The sequence below is a fragment of the Myotis lucifugus genome, unplaced genomic scaffold (assembly GCF_000147115.1).
Source record: "Myotis lucifugus unplaced genomic scaffold, Myoluc2.0 scaffold_829, whole genome shotgun sequence".
NCBI classification, from domain to species: Eukaryota; Metazoa; Chordata; class Mammalia; order Chiroptera; family Vespertilionidae; genus Myotis; species Myotis lucifugus.
In genome coordinates, this window is record NW_005871877.1 from 151,513 (window position 1) to 162,952 (window position 11,440).

Sequence of the window (11,440 nt, forward strand, 5' to 3'; positions counted from 1 at the left end):
CGGCCTGGGGCACATGCACTGCCTGCTGGCCGGGCACTGGCCTCCCCCCCCCAGCCCCCCACCAGGGCCCCCACCGGGCTGTGGTCCTGGAAGGGTCCTTGGCCAGCACCCTGGCAGGTGGGGACAGAGTCTTCTCCCTTCCCCGGAGCTGGGTGGGGGGTGGGGGGTGGTCAGGGACCCGTCCTCTCGGGCTTGGCCGGCGGCAAGAGGCTGGCGGCGGGGGGCTGGGTTACATAACGGGCCTCAGGCTGCCTGGCGTCGGCTGGCGCTGCAGCCCCACCTGGGAACACTTAACACGGCCCAGCCGCCAGGCTGCTTCTCACGCGAGCTGGCGGCTGGCACTGGGCACTGCCTGTCGTCGCCAGCTCTGCTCCCAGCCCCCCCCCCAGCTGGCACTCTGGCTGCCCTGGGGGTCCACACAGGCCTCCCCAAAGGTCAGGAGGAGGAAAGGATGTGGTCGCCAGCTCCTGGGGGGCTCAGGGGACCACAAGGGTCATGGTGGACCTTGCCTGGGAGAGGGAGTGAGAGGGGCAGGCCCCCTTGTCAGATTGCAAGGACGCCCCCTCTCCCCTCCTCTCCCCCCTTAAGTCTGCGTCCCCTGCTCTCTGCCAGGCCCCTGCGGAGCCCCGTGAGCAGGATCTCGTGGAGCCGCACAGTCGGGGCTCCTCCCTAACCCACGCACAGATGTGGAATCAGAGCCTTCGGCTGCCGGCCAGTGAGGCCCAGGGAGGGCCCTCAATGAGTCCCACCCCTTTGGGAGCTGCCCTCAGGGAAGGGGTCTCCAGGGCGGGTGAGGAGGAAGGCGTCTGGGGCTCAGCCAGGTCCCTGATGGCCGTGGCCGTGGCTTGCTGGGAGACACGGCGGGGGTGGGGGGGGAGGGGAGGAGGGTTTGACGGGATTCAGGCCACCTGCTCCTGTTCCCCTTTCAGCCCCTTACTCAGCAGCTGTGGGGCTCTCCAGCCTCGGGGCGCTTCCGCCCTCAAGGAAACAGCTGACTTGCCAAGCTTACCCCTCCTCTCGCCCAAGGCGCTGGCCAGGCCCTGGATTAAGCAGCCCCAACACTCCAGGGCCGCGTCCCTCTGTCTGTCCTGGTCCCAGCCAGTGGCCTCCTGGCTCCGCTTACAGGGGCATTGGAGGCAGAAGGACGGGGTAGGAGAGCAGGCCTGGGCCCCGGAGGCTGGGCTCCCAGCTTGGACCACCCTGACCACCTCAGGCCTCGGGCTGCTCACCGGCAGTGACTGTCATCGAGGCCAGGCCGTGTGGCTTGTGCCTGGCACCCTGTTAACTCTGGGCAAGTTACCCCGCCCCCGCCCCATCTCAGCCTCTGCACCCCAGTCCTGGGATGACAGTCCTGCCTCATGGGCTGACGTGAGGGTTAAAGGGGAGAACGTATGAGCCACGCTCAGCACGGCCTCTGGCCGGAGTCAGCGTAGCTGTCATCACTCTGCCCGCAGGGGCTGGGGACACAGCAGTGCGCAGGTCAGCCATGCCCACCCGCTGTCTCAGCCGATGAAGAGACCCCATGTCTGAGCCGCATCGCCAGCCGCCAGCCCTCTGGTTTCCTGGCTCCCCCCGTCCAGTGAAGGGCCTGCAGGCCGCCCTCTGCATGTGCACAGGGAGGAAGGAGGGAGGCGGGCCGGGGACCTCCAGCCTGGAAGGAGAGGGGCGACTGTGGTAGCCGAGCCCCCATCCGGGGGGGGGGGGGGGGGGGGGACTGGCCGTAGCCAAGGCGGGGAGGTGGGAAGCAGGAGACACGTTTGGGGACAGAGAGAACCGGGGGATGGGGCTCATGCGCTGCGAGCGGGGGAGGGAGGGGCACAGCTGGCCTCTGTCGTTGGGTGTATGCAGGGGGCAGGGGCTCCTTGTGTCCACCCCAGAGCTGAGGGCGGGGAGAAATCATTGCCACCACCCCACCCACACGCGAGGCTGCACTGGGGCTGGCTGTTCTGAAACCATAACCCAGAGCGGCCCCACCAGGCCCGGCACAGAGGCGCTGGGCTGGGTAACTCCGGGACCACCCCCCACTCTGCAGCCCTGGCCTCAGGTGGGTGGGCCCTGAGATGAGGCCGTGGCTGCTGGGGACACGTTGCCTCACTCCCCAAGCTCGGCCTGACACCCCCACACTGGCCACTTGCCCGTGAACACGAGGGGGGCACCCCCAGCCTCTGGTGAGCTCAAGCCCAGGCCGCGTGGGTGCCAGGGATCAAGGACCAAGGAGCCTGCGTTTGTCCATCCCTGGCTCCGAGCCTGAGGAGGAGGGTAGGCGGGCATATGGTTTGAATTACTCCGCTGCCTCTTGGCATCTTAGCCCTCAGCTAGGGGTGTGCAGGCTGCCTAGACAGCCACCCACCCCCTCCCACCCCCGCAGCCCTGGGCGACCCCCCTGGAGGGCAGAGCCCTCTGCTGCCAGCTCTCCCCGCCTGGACCTCCTGCCTCCCTGTCGCCAGGCGCCTGGTAGGTGGGGTGCTCTCCTCTGCCCTGGCTCGGCCCCCAGTGCCAGGCTAGCTCCTCGGGGCCTGGCAGGCTGGGGGTGCAGAGGGTCAGACAGAGGTGGCTCAGCAACATGAGGCCAGACCTCTGCCCTCTGACCGCCCAGCCTCCTCCCCTAGGTGGCTGCCCAGGCCCCCGCGTTGGCTTTGAAGCCAGACGCTCCTGGGTTCAGATCCAAGTTCCGCAGCCGTTCGCTGAGCCGGTTGGTTTCCTCATCTGCGCCGCGGGACAGTCCTGCGTCCGTGGGGGACGGGGGAGTGGCAGGCCCGGCCTTCCTGAGCACCAGGGCAGCCATCAGTCTTCATTTCTATCTTTCAACTAGATAAAAGTTTGCTGTTTTTACAAGGTTTGGGAATACCTGGACTGGTAACTTTCAATTTTTGCATAGCTGGACTTTTTATTCTTCTGATGGTTCTTTTTTGGGTGGCTTGTACCCCCCAAGCTCCTTCATCCACCAGCCCTTCCGACCTTCCTGCCCCCACCCCACCCCTCCATTCCCACCCTGTGCCCACAGTGCAGGGGGCACCGAAGCTCCGTCCTGTCGGTGCCAGAGGCTCTGTGCAGGAGTTCCGCCCGCCCCGGGCTCCCTGCGCGGCGCTGCCTTTGGTGTGGGTGACGAGTCCAAGGAGGGAGATGGGTGGCGGGCAGCCGGGTGAAGTGTGGCCAGCCTAGGGAAGGGAGAGGCCTTTGACAAGAGCCCAGAGGGCAGATGCTGGGCTCGCTGGCAGCCTGAGGGCAAGGCCTGGGCAGCAGCTTCTGCCCTCTGACCCCTGAGGCCTCCTCCAGGCCTTTGCTCAGAGGCGCTGGGACGCCTGCCTTGAGCTTCCCAGGGAGGGTGCCTGATGGGGCAGCGGAAGACAGCTCTGGGGTCACCCCCTGGCACCCTCATGGTGCTTCCTCTCCTCATTGAGAAACCCCTGTAGGGCTCAGCCAGGGCTGGGGCTGGGGTCAGAGGTCAGGGCCAGGGGGCTGGGATTGCTCCTGGGGCAGCACATTTTTCTCCTCTGAAAACTTATCTGAGCAAAGAGACCGCGGAACAATCGCACTCTTTTCCGGGCCTCTGCGTCCCCAGACGCCAGCCCATCCCCTCCGTGGGGGCTCCGAGGGGGCCGGGAAGTGGAAATTTGTAAAATGTCTGTAGGAGGGGAAGAAAGGCGCTTTGTGTGGGGCCGGCCCGGCCATTGGTCAGCTCCGGGCCCCCAGCTGCTCCCAGCCTGCTCCCTCCCCGGGGAGGCTGAGCTCGCGGCCCCAGGCCAGCCCCAGGGTCCCCACAGCCCCTCTGCAGCCCTTGTGCCCACGGCGTCCAGGCCTCGGGGACCCAGGTCCCCGGGGCCGCCCGCCTCTGAGGGCACGGGCCTGGTGGGGAGGCCTCGCTGGGCCCCGGCATGTTCCTCTACTGGAAGAAGCGGGGCGCCTATGAGCTGGAGGCGCTGCCCAGCGCCCTGGCCGGGCTGGAGCTGGGGGCCGTGGAGCGTTTCTCCTGGAGCTCCACCCTGGACATCATCGAGGACCTCGGGGGTAGGTGTGGGCCCCTTCCCAGGGGGGCGTCAGGGGCTCCCACCTGGTCTACCTGGCCGCCTCCCTTTGGTCGGAGCCTGCAGCTGGCACCGTGCACATGCCACTGTCAGTCACTCGCTCAGCAGGTGTGGGGACCAGAGCCCCTCCTGAGGGCCGCTGCTGGCGGAGGAGAGGGGCCCCAGCGTGAGGACCCTGAGGGCCTCGGCAGCCGGGCGGGCCGGGCAGTGTGGGCCCCGACAGCTGGGCTGGAGCAGGGCCGCCAGGGCACTGGCTTCAGGGCTGGGCTCTGCCTCTGTCCTCCGTCGCCAGGCGAGGTCTTCTGGGCCGTTTATGTCCGAGGCCCCAGGCACAGGTCATTCCCCCCCAGTCCCTTGCAGACAGAGGTGAAGGCCCTGGAGGGGCAGGACAGCTCGCGGGGACGCTGAGGCACACAGACCGCATGTGGGTGCCGACCTGGCCTTCTCGCAGCCGTGAGACGTTGGGAAAGCCGTGTAGATGATGCCAGCGGCGCCCTGGGGTGGTGAGAGGACTCGCTGGGGTGACACAGAGCAGGCACAGTCCCTGCGGGATGTTATTATTGCCAACTAACCAGGGGCCCGGCAGAGCACGTGGCTTCCGGCTGGCGACCTAGAGTCTGTCGATGCGCCGGGGCCCCAGCAGCCAGGTCTGGCCCGCAGCAGCCGGCTGGGGTGGTCTGGGCCTCGGGTCTCTCCTCCTCTGGGGCCCCAGCCGGGAGGAGCAGGAGCCTCTCCCGGTGCAGCGTCCCCCGGCTGGGTGGGCCCTCCTGACCCTCCCTGCGGACGGAGGGGCAGACAGTGATGAGTAGACAGTGATGGGGTCCCCCACGGAAGGGGACCGCATGGGGCATGGGTTCCACAAAGCACAGGAGGGAGCCCCCTTCTGCTTCCTGTCTCGCGGCCACAGTGGGCGGTGGGCACAGTGCTCACAGGGCCCAGGGGTACCGGGCACCTTCCCAGGTGTGTGCAGGGGGCTGAGAGGGCAGGACTGTGAGGAGGAGCCGTGATGCTGGCAGGGCATGGAGGAGGGGCAGGCAGGGGGCGGCCGGCCAGGCTGCGGAAAGCTCCCTTCAGGAGCAGAGGGTGGGGAGGACAGCGTGCCTGGGGGCCGGCTATGGGCACTCTTCCTGGGGCCAGAGAAACTGTCCACACCGTTCCTGCCCCCAGGCCTGGAGCCAGCCGCACTTCCTCTGAGGCTGCCTCGGGCACCTGCCCATTTGTCCTGCTTGTCCTGCTTCCCCGGCAGGTTGCCTTCTGCCCGAGGCAGGTAAGGCGGCCAAGGTCCTCACAGGGCCAGGGATTGGCCTGAGGTCATTTGCCGGTCCGGCCACAAGCCCGGGAGGCCCCTCCCTCAGATTGTGCCCCTGGTCTCCTGGGGTCTCCCTCGATCTCTCTCATCCAGAGAAGCCCAGGCTCTGCTCCTGCTGGGCCCTCTGCCTGGGATGCCCCACCACTCAGGCGGCTCCGGAGCCACTTCTGTGAGCCCCCACCCCCTGTGTTCCCAGGCAGGACGGTCCCTGCCCCCTCGGAGCCCCCACGGCGAGCATTTAGAGGGGCTTGTCCTGTGCCGAGACTTTTGAAAGCCTTGGTCCTGGCAGCTTCATGCCCACCCTGGGGGTGGGGATAATTCGTTGTTTTGCTTTTTTTTACACTGTCCCCACAACCACAAATTACGCAGTCGCGTTCCCCACATCTGGGGAAATATGGGGACAATTCTTCATGTCCCCTTTATTCTGGAAGGGAAGGCTCAGCAGAGCCACCTGCTCACCGTGTGTCCCCGTGCCCACTCCACCCGCGGGGAGAGAGGCCCCAGCACGCAGTGGGTGGTGGGTACACGGCACATGAGCAGCCCGGGTGAGCGGAGGCAGGCTGGGGGGGAGCCAGGCACACAGCTGTCTGTGTGGGCTCTGTCCTCTGCAGCCAGCCGGTCCCTGGCCTGGGCCCATCAGGGGTGGGTGGTGAGCCCGGGTGCCGGCCAGTCCCGTGCCGGTCAGTCCCGTGATGGGGGTGGGGCTCATGCCCAGAGAGTGACTGTCCTGACGCGGACTCTCACCCAGCTCCTGTTCCCCCCTCGGCCACTCTCGGTTCCTCGGAGGGGCCTGGGGAGGGAGCCCGTGGTGGACAAAGGGCAGGTGCCCACGGCAGCCTCAGCCAGAGGAAGTGGCCGGCTGGCTCCAGGCCTGGGGGCAGGAACGGTGTGGACAGTTTCTCTGGCCCCGGAAAGGAATTCTGAATGTGTCCACCCACCTCTCCTCACTGAGCCGAGGGCTGTGGGCGGCGGGGCAACAGTTGGAGTCTCCAGGCCTCGGGGGGCGATGCCAGCGATGGCTCTGGTCTCCCCGCAGGGAAGCGTCAGAGGCCATGGTCCGTGCCCCTTTCTGCCCACCTGCGAGTCCTGCCCCAAGAGGCCCCAGGGGGCTTGCGAAGGGGCCACATGTCTTTCCCAGGGCACCTATGTTGCTCTGCCCAGTGTCCGAGTTGGGAGGGGCGGGTGGTTCCGGGGCCAGTGACATTTGTCCAAACAGGCCCTTCTGGCTTTTGGCCAGATGTGGCCAAATCTTGCCCTGGTGAAGGGTCCTGTCCTGGCATAGCCTGCAGCAGCTGCGCCGCGGGCAGAGGCGCTGGAGGGCTGAGCTGGCGTGGGAGGGGGCACTCAAGGCCGCAGCTGCTTCCTGGGAGCGGCACCCTGTGCGTGGCCGGGCCTGGGGCTGGGAGGTGGTGGCAGGGAGTTCTGCTTTCTTCCATTTGTTGTTCCACTTATTCATACAGTTATTGGCTAATTCTTTTTATTTAAAGTTTTTAAAAACTGATTTGAGCCCTGACCGGTTTGGATCAGTGGATAGAGCACCGGCCTGCGGACTGAGGGGTCCCAGGTTCGATTCTGGTCAGGGGCATGTGCATTGGTTGTGGGCACATCCCCAGTGGGGGGTGTGCAGGAGGCAGCTGATCGATGTTTCTCTCTCATCGATGTTTCTGACTCTCTATCCCTCTCCCTTCCTCTCTGTAAAAAATTAATAAAAAATATTTTTAAAAAAACTGATTTGAGAGAGGACAAAAACACTGATTTGTTGTGCCACCTATTTTATTAATTCATTGGTTGATTCTTTTTTTAAAAAAATTTTTTTATTCATCTCAGAGAGGAAGAGAGAGGGAGAAAGAGCTACAGCATCAACGATGAGAGAGAACCATTGATCGGCTGCCTCTTGCACGCCCCACAATGGGGATCAAATCCACAAGCCGGGCCTGTGCCCTGACCAGGAATCAAACCGTGACCCCCTGGTTCATAGGTCGATGCTCAGCCCCTGAGCCCCGCCGGCCGGGCTGATTCTTCTTTTTTAAATTGGTTTTAGAGACAGAAACATCCTCCGGTTGCCTCCCATACTGGCCCTGACTGGGATGGAACCCACACCTAGGTATGTGCCCTGACCGGGAATGGAGCTGCAACATTTTGGTGTGGGGGACGATGTTCCAATCAACTGAGCCACCCGGCCGGGGCTACATTCTTTCCTTTTTTTTTCCTTTTCTTTTTGCACTCAGTCTTGAAAATCCAGTGTGTATACAGCGCTCAGTGTGAAGCAGCCTCACCGCCCATGCTCAGTAGCTACAGTGGCCAGTGGCTGCGATCTGGGGTTAGACCTGCTGCAGAGGGTCAGGCGGGGAGCTGAGACCAAGTATGGAAGCCAGAGGGCCCTGCAGCTGTGAGCTAAGGCAGAGCTGTGGTAGTGGCAGTGTTCCCAGAGCGACCTGGTGGGGAAGATAGGTCAAAAGTCATAGGGTAGCCCGGCCAGCTTGGCTCAGTGGATACAGCGTTGGCCTGAGGACTGAAGGGTCTTGAGTTCAATTCCGGTCAAGGGTCTTGGCTGCAGGTTCGATCCCTGGCCCAGGTCGGGGCGCGTGTGGGAGGCAACAATCAATGTCTTTCTCACACTGATGTTTCTCTCTCACTGTCTCTCCCTCTTTCACTCTCTCTAAATAATAACTAATAATAATAATAATAATAATAATTAATGGAAAAATATCCTCAGGTGAGGAGTAACAACAACAACCACGAAAGTAATAGGTCAAATCAAAGGTCGGTCCAGGGCAGTGGCCCGAGGAGGGAGAGGCTGGTCTGGAGGGTGATCATGCTGAGGCGGACGGGCCTTCCCGGAGTCTGAGTTCTCCGTGTCGACTTGGGCCTTGGCGACGGGCAGGATGTCAGTGGCCGGTGATGTGGAGGATGCGGCAGGGGGCAGGGGGCAGAACCAGGAAGGGCTGGGCCAAGCTCAGAGCTCAGTTCCTTCCCGGGGAGGCGGTGAGTAACGTGCTGAGGGGCTCCGGGCAGCGGCAGGGAGCGGTGGGGACTGTGGAGGGTGAGGGTGTGTGTCAGCCGAGGCAGTTGAGGCAGACGCCGCTCGGAACCCGGAGCCACCACAAACACGGCCCGGAGCTGCCAGGCTCCGCTGGTTTGTCCAGAGGAGCCAGAAACCTGGATTTTTATGTGAAATCTGACTTTTCAGAGTTGGCAACCGGCTCAAATTCTTTTGAAGCACCGTGCTCAGCCAAACCAAACATGTCTGCCGGCGGCATCTGCCCAGGCGCCCGGTCGCCAGTTGTGGGAGAGATCATGTTGAGGGACAGGCATCCTGTGACTAAGATGGGGGGCGGGGGACAGAGCTGGCGAGGGGCTTGTCTGCCCGGCTGGCGGGCTTGGCTTTCCCTGGGACCATGGGGGCTGGAGGAGCCAGGAGGGCAGACCCAGGGAGACAGCCTCTGGCACCCTCGGGCGGGGCCGGTTCAGGGTTGCAGGTCCGCCTGGGTCTTGGCTGAGGACAAGTGGCCAGACACCTGCTCAGGTTGACTCAAGTCAAAGGGGGCAGCCCGGCTGGCGTGGCTCAGTGGTTGAGCATCGACCTATGAACCAGGAGGTCAGGGTTCGATTCCCGGTCAGGGCTCATTCCTGGGTTGTGGGCTTGATCCCCAGTGTGGGGTGTGCAGGAGGCAGCTGATCCATTATTTTCTCTCATCATTGATGTTTCTATCTCTCTCTCCCTCTCCTTTCCTCTCTGAAATCAGTAAAAAAAAAACATTTAAAAAAATCAGAGGGGCAGAGCTGGGGGGAAGCAAGGGCAGGCACAGAGCTGCCTTCTCCCACCCCCCTCTTTGCTCTAGGGCCCTCTCCATTGACCAGCTGCTTCTGTGGGTCCCCTCATTTTTGCTCCCCAACAATTGCAGGGCTCTGTATCCACTCAGACTGACTTTCCATGATCTCAGGGTTCCAGGGCCCAGAAGTTGTCTGTCTCAATTCAAGTTCCCAAGAGAGTGAACCTAATTGGCTGGGCGAAGCAACTAAGTCCAAGGCATGCCATCCCCTGGTACATGTCCCCCTAACCAGGCCCACCCCTCTGCAGGGCTGGAGGTGAGCAGCTTGCCAGCGGGGGGCTCCCGGCAGGCCTTGGTGGGGAAGACCCGTTCCTGTGCCTGAGCCTCCCCAGTCCCCAAAGGCCCCTTTCCCGGCCCCAAGGGCCACCAGGGTCCTCACGGTCTTCCGGCGTTTGGGGTCTCCGGGAAGCTCACCTACAGGCCCCAGGAGGCTGATGCTTTGGCTCAGAGCACACGGAAGGCTGGGTCCCAGGGGAGCCGGGACCAGCGTCTGGAGAGGAGGGTGCAGACAGCAGGCTGAGCACCCTGGAGGGGCTGCAACCAAGTTAGAGGCCAGAGGTCAGCCGGGTGGAGCCCCGGGGCCTGGAAGAACGTCCGAACCCACACGTCAACGACCCGAGTGGCTGTGGGGTGGCCGTGGGGCCCAGCCCTGCAGTGGCTGTCATGGTGGGACCCAGAGAGCGGGGAACGCAGTTCCAGGCCCCACGGTGGAGGAAGTAGCCTGGAGCCCACAGAATTTAGAGCCAGAACCCCAAACCCTTCAGGCATAGGGCATATGACCTTGACTTCAGGCCCAGCGTTTCCAGAACCCAGGGACCTGGAGTCAACAGAACCGGATCTTGTCGGGTGGAGTTTGCTAGGCCCCAAGCAGGGTGCATGGGGATCCCCACCCCCACTCCCCCAAAGCTGACCCAGGGCCCAGGTCTCCATGGAAACCCAGATAGTGGAGGGGGCTGCTGGAGTTGTGGTGGAGAATCCTGCAAAAAACCCCACAAAAAACAAAAACACAAGGACCCTGGCCCTCCCTTACCCAGCCTTACCCAGCTACCTCCTGCAGGCAGGCTGGGTGGGGCCAGCAGGACCACTGACCCAGGGGCCCTCCAGGGCCCACCCCCGGGCTTGGCACACGTGTTTGCTGAGTGAATCCAGCGCCCAGAAGCTGTGGGGCCCACACAGTTCCTTCTGCTGGAAGTCCTTGAGGGCAGGGCCGGGTGTGGGCCACCGGGAGTCCCCAGGGCTGACCCCTGCAAGGGCACCCCGCTCTGGCTGAGGGGCCCGTGGAGAAGGGAGCCTTGGGGAGAGGGCCCCAGGCGCCACTGGCCACTGGCCCTCCCGTGCCTGGGTCTCTGGCGACAACCTGGGGTGGGAGGGGTCTCGGGGGGCTCTGTCGCTTGGGGGAGTCCTGGCTCCCGAGGCTGCCTTTCTGCGGTGCACGGCGTTTCCTAACCGTTAGAATGCTGTCCCCGTAGCTCCGATGCCGGTCACTTAAAGTGCAAGACCAGGCAAAAGGCCTGGGTGCGGTTAGAAGTCTGGGGGTGCCGTCGGGGAGCGGCTGGCAGCCCCCAGGGCCTTCTGCAGGCTGCTGGCTGTTGTGACCACGTGTGTGCCAAGCTGTGCGCTCATGATAGCGGCGCTTCTGTGCATGTTTGTACTTCCATGAGGTTTTAAATGCCAACCAGCGCGGAGATGGCGGTACAAGGACAGCAGCCAACAAGCCCACTCCCCTGACCCATCCCCGACGGCATTCCTAGGGGGGTGCGGGGTCTCCTGGGGTGGGCGCGAGGCGCAGGGGGCTGCCCGGACCGGACCTGCCCTAGACGGCCCCTCTGGACCGGGAGAAAGAGCAAGTCGTCCCGAATGCTCATCCCCTTCCCGGGGGCGGAAAACGCCTCCCACCCATCAAAACGGGGGGCGGGCGGGCCCCATGCGAGGGGCGGGGGCTGAAGGGGACGGCGGTACGGCCTTCGGTCTCACCCGCGACATGTCCAGGGGGTCGGGTTGGACGCGAGTGCGCACGCCTCTTATGAGAACGTACACTCTGCTAGATTCATCATAACAATGAGGGTACTAGGTGAGACTTGAAGGGATCTGTGTTGACTTGCTAACATGTCCAGACCTACAACCCAAATGATGTCACTGTGAATGTATATCACAAAAGAAATTTCACAGCTGACACCTGCCTCACCAGAGGAAAAGCATCGGTCACATTCCCTGAGTGCTTCGGGGATGTATTCCGTGTTTCGTTTTCGCTTTGTGCCGATAGATTCCTCCAA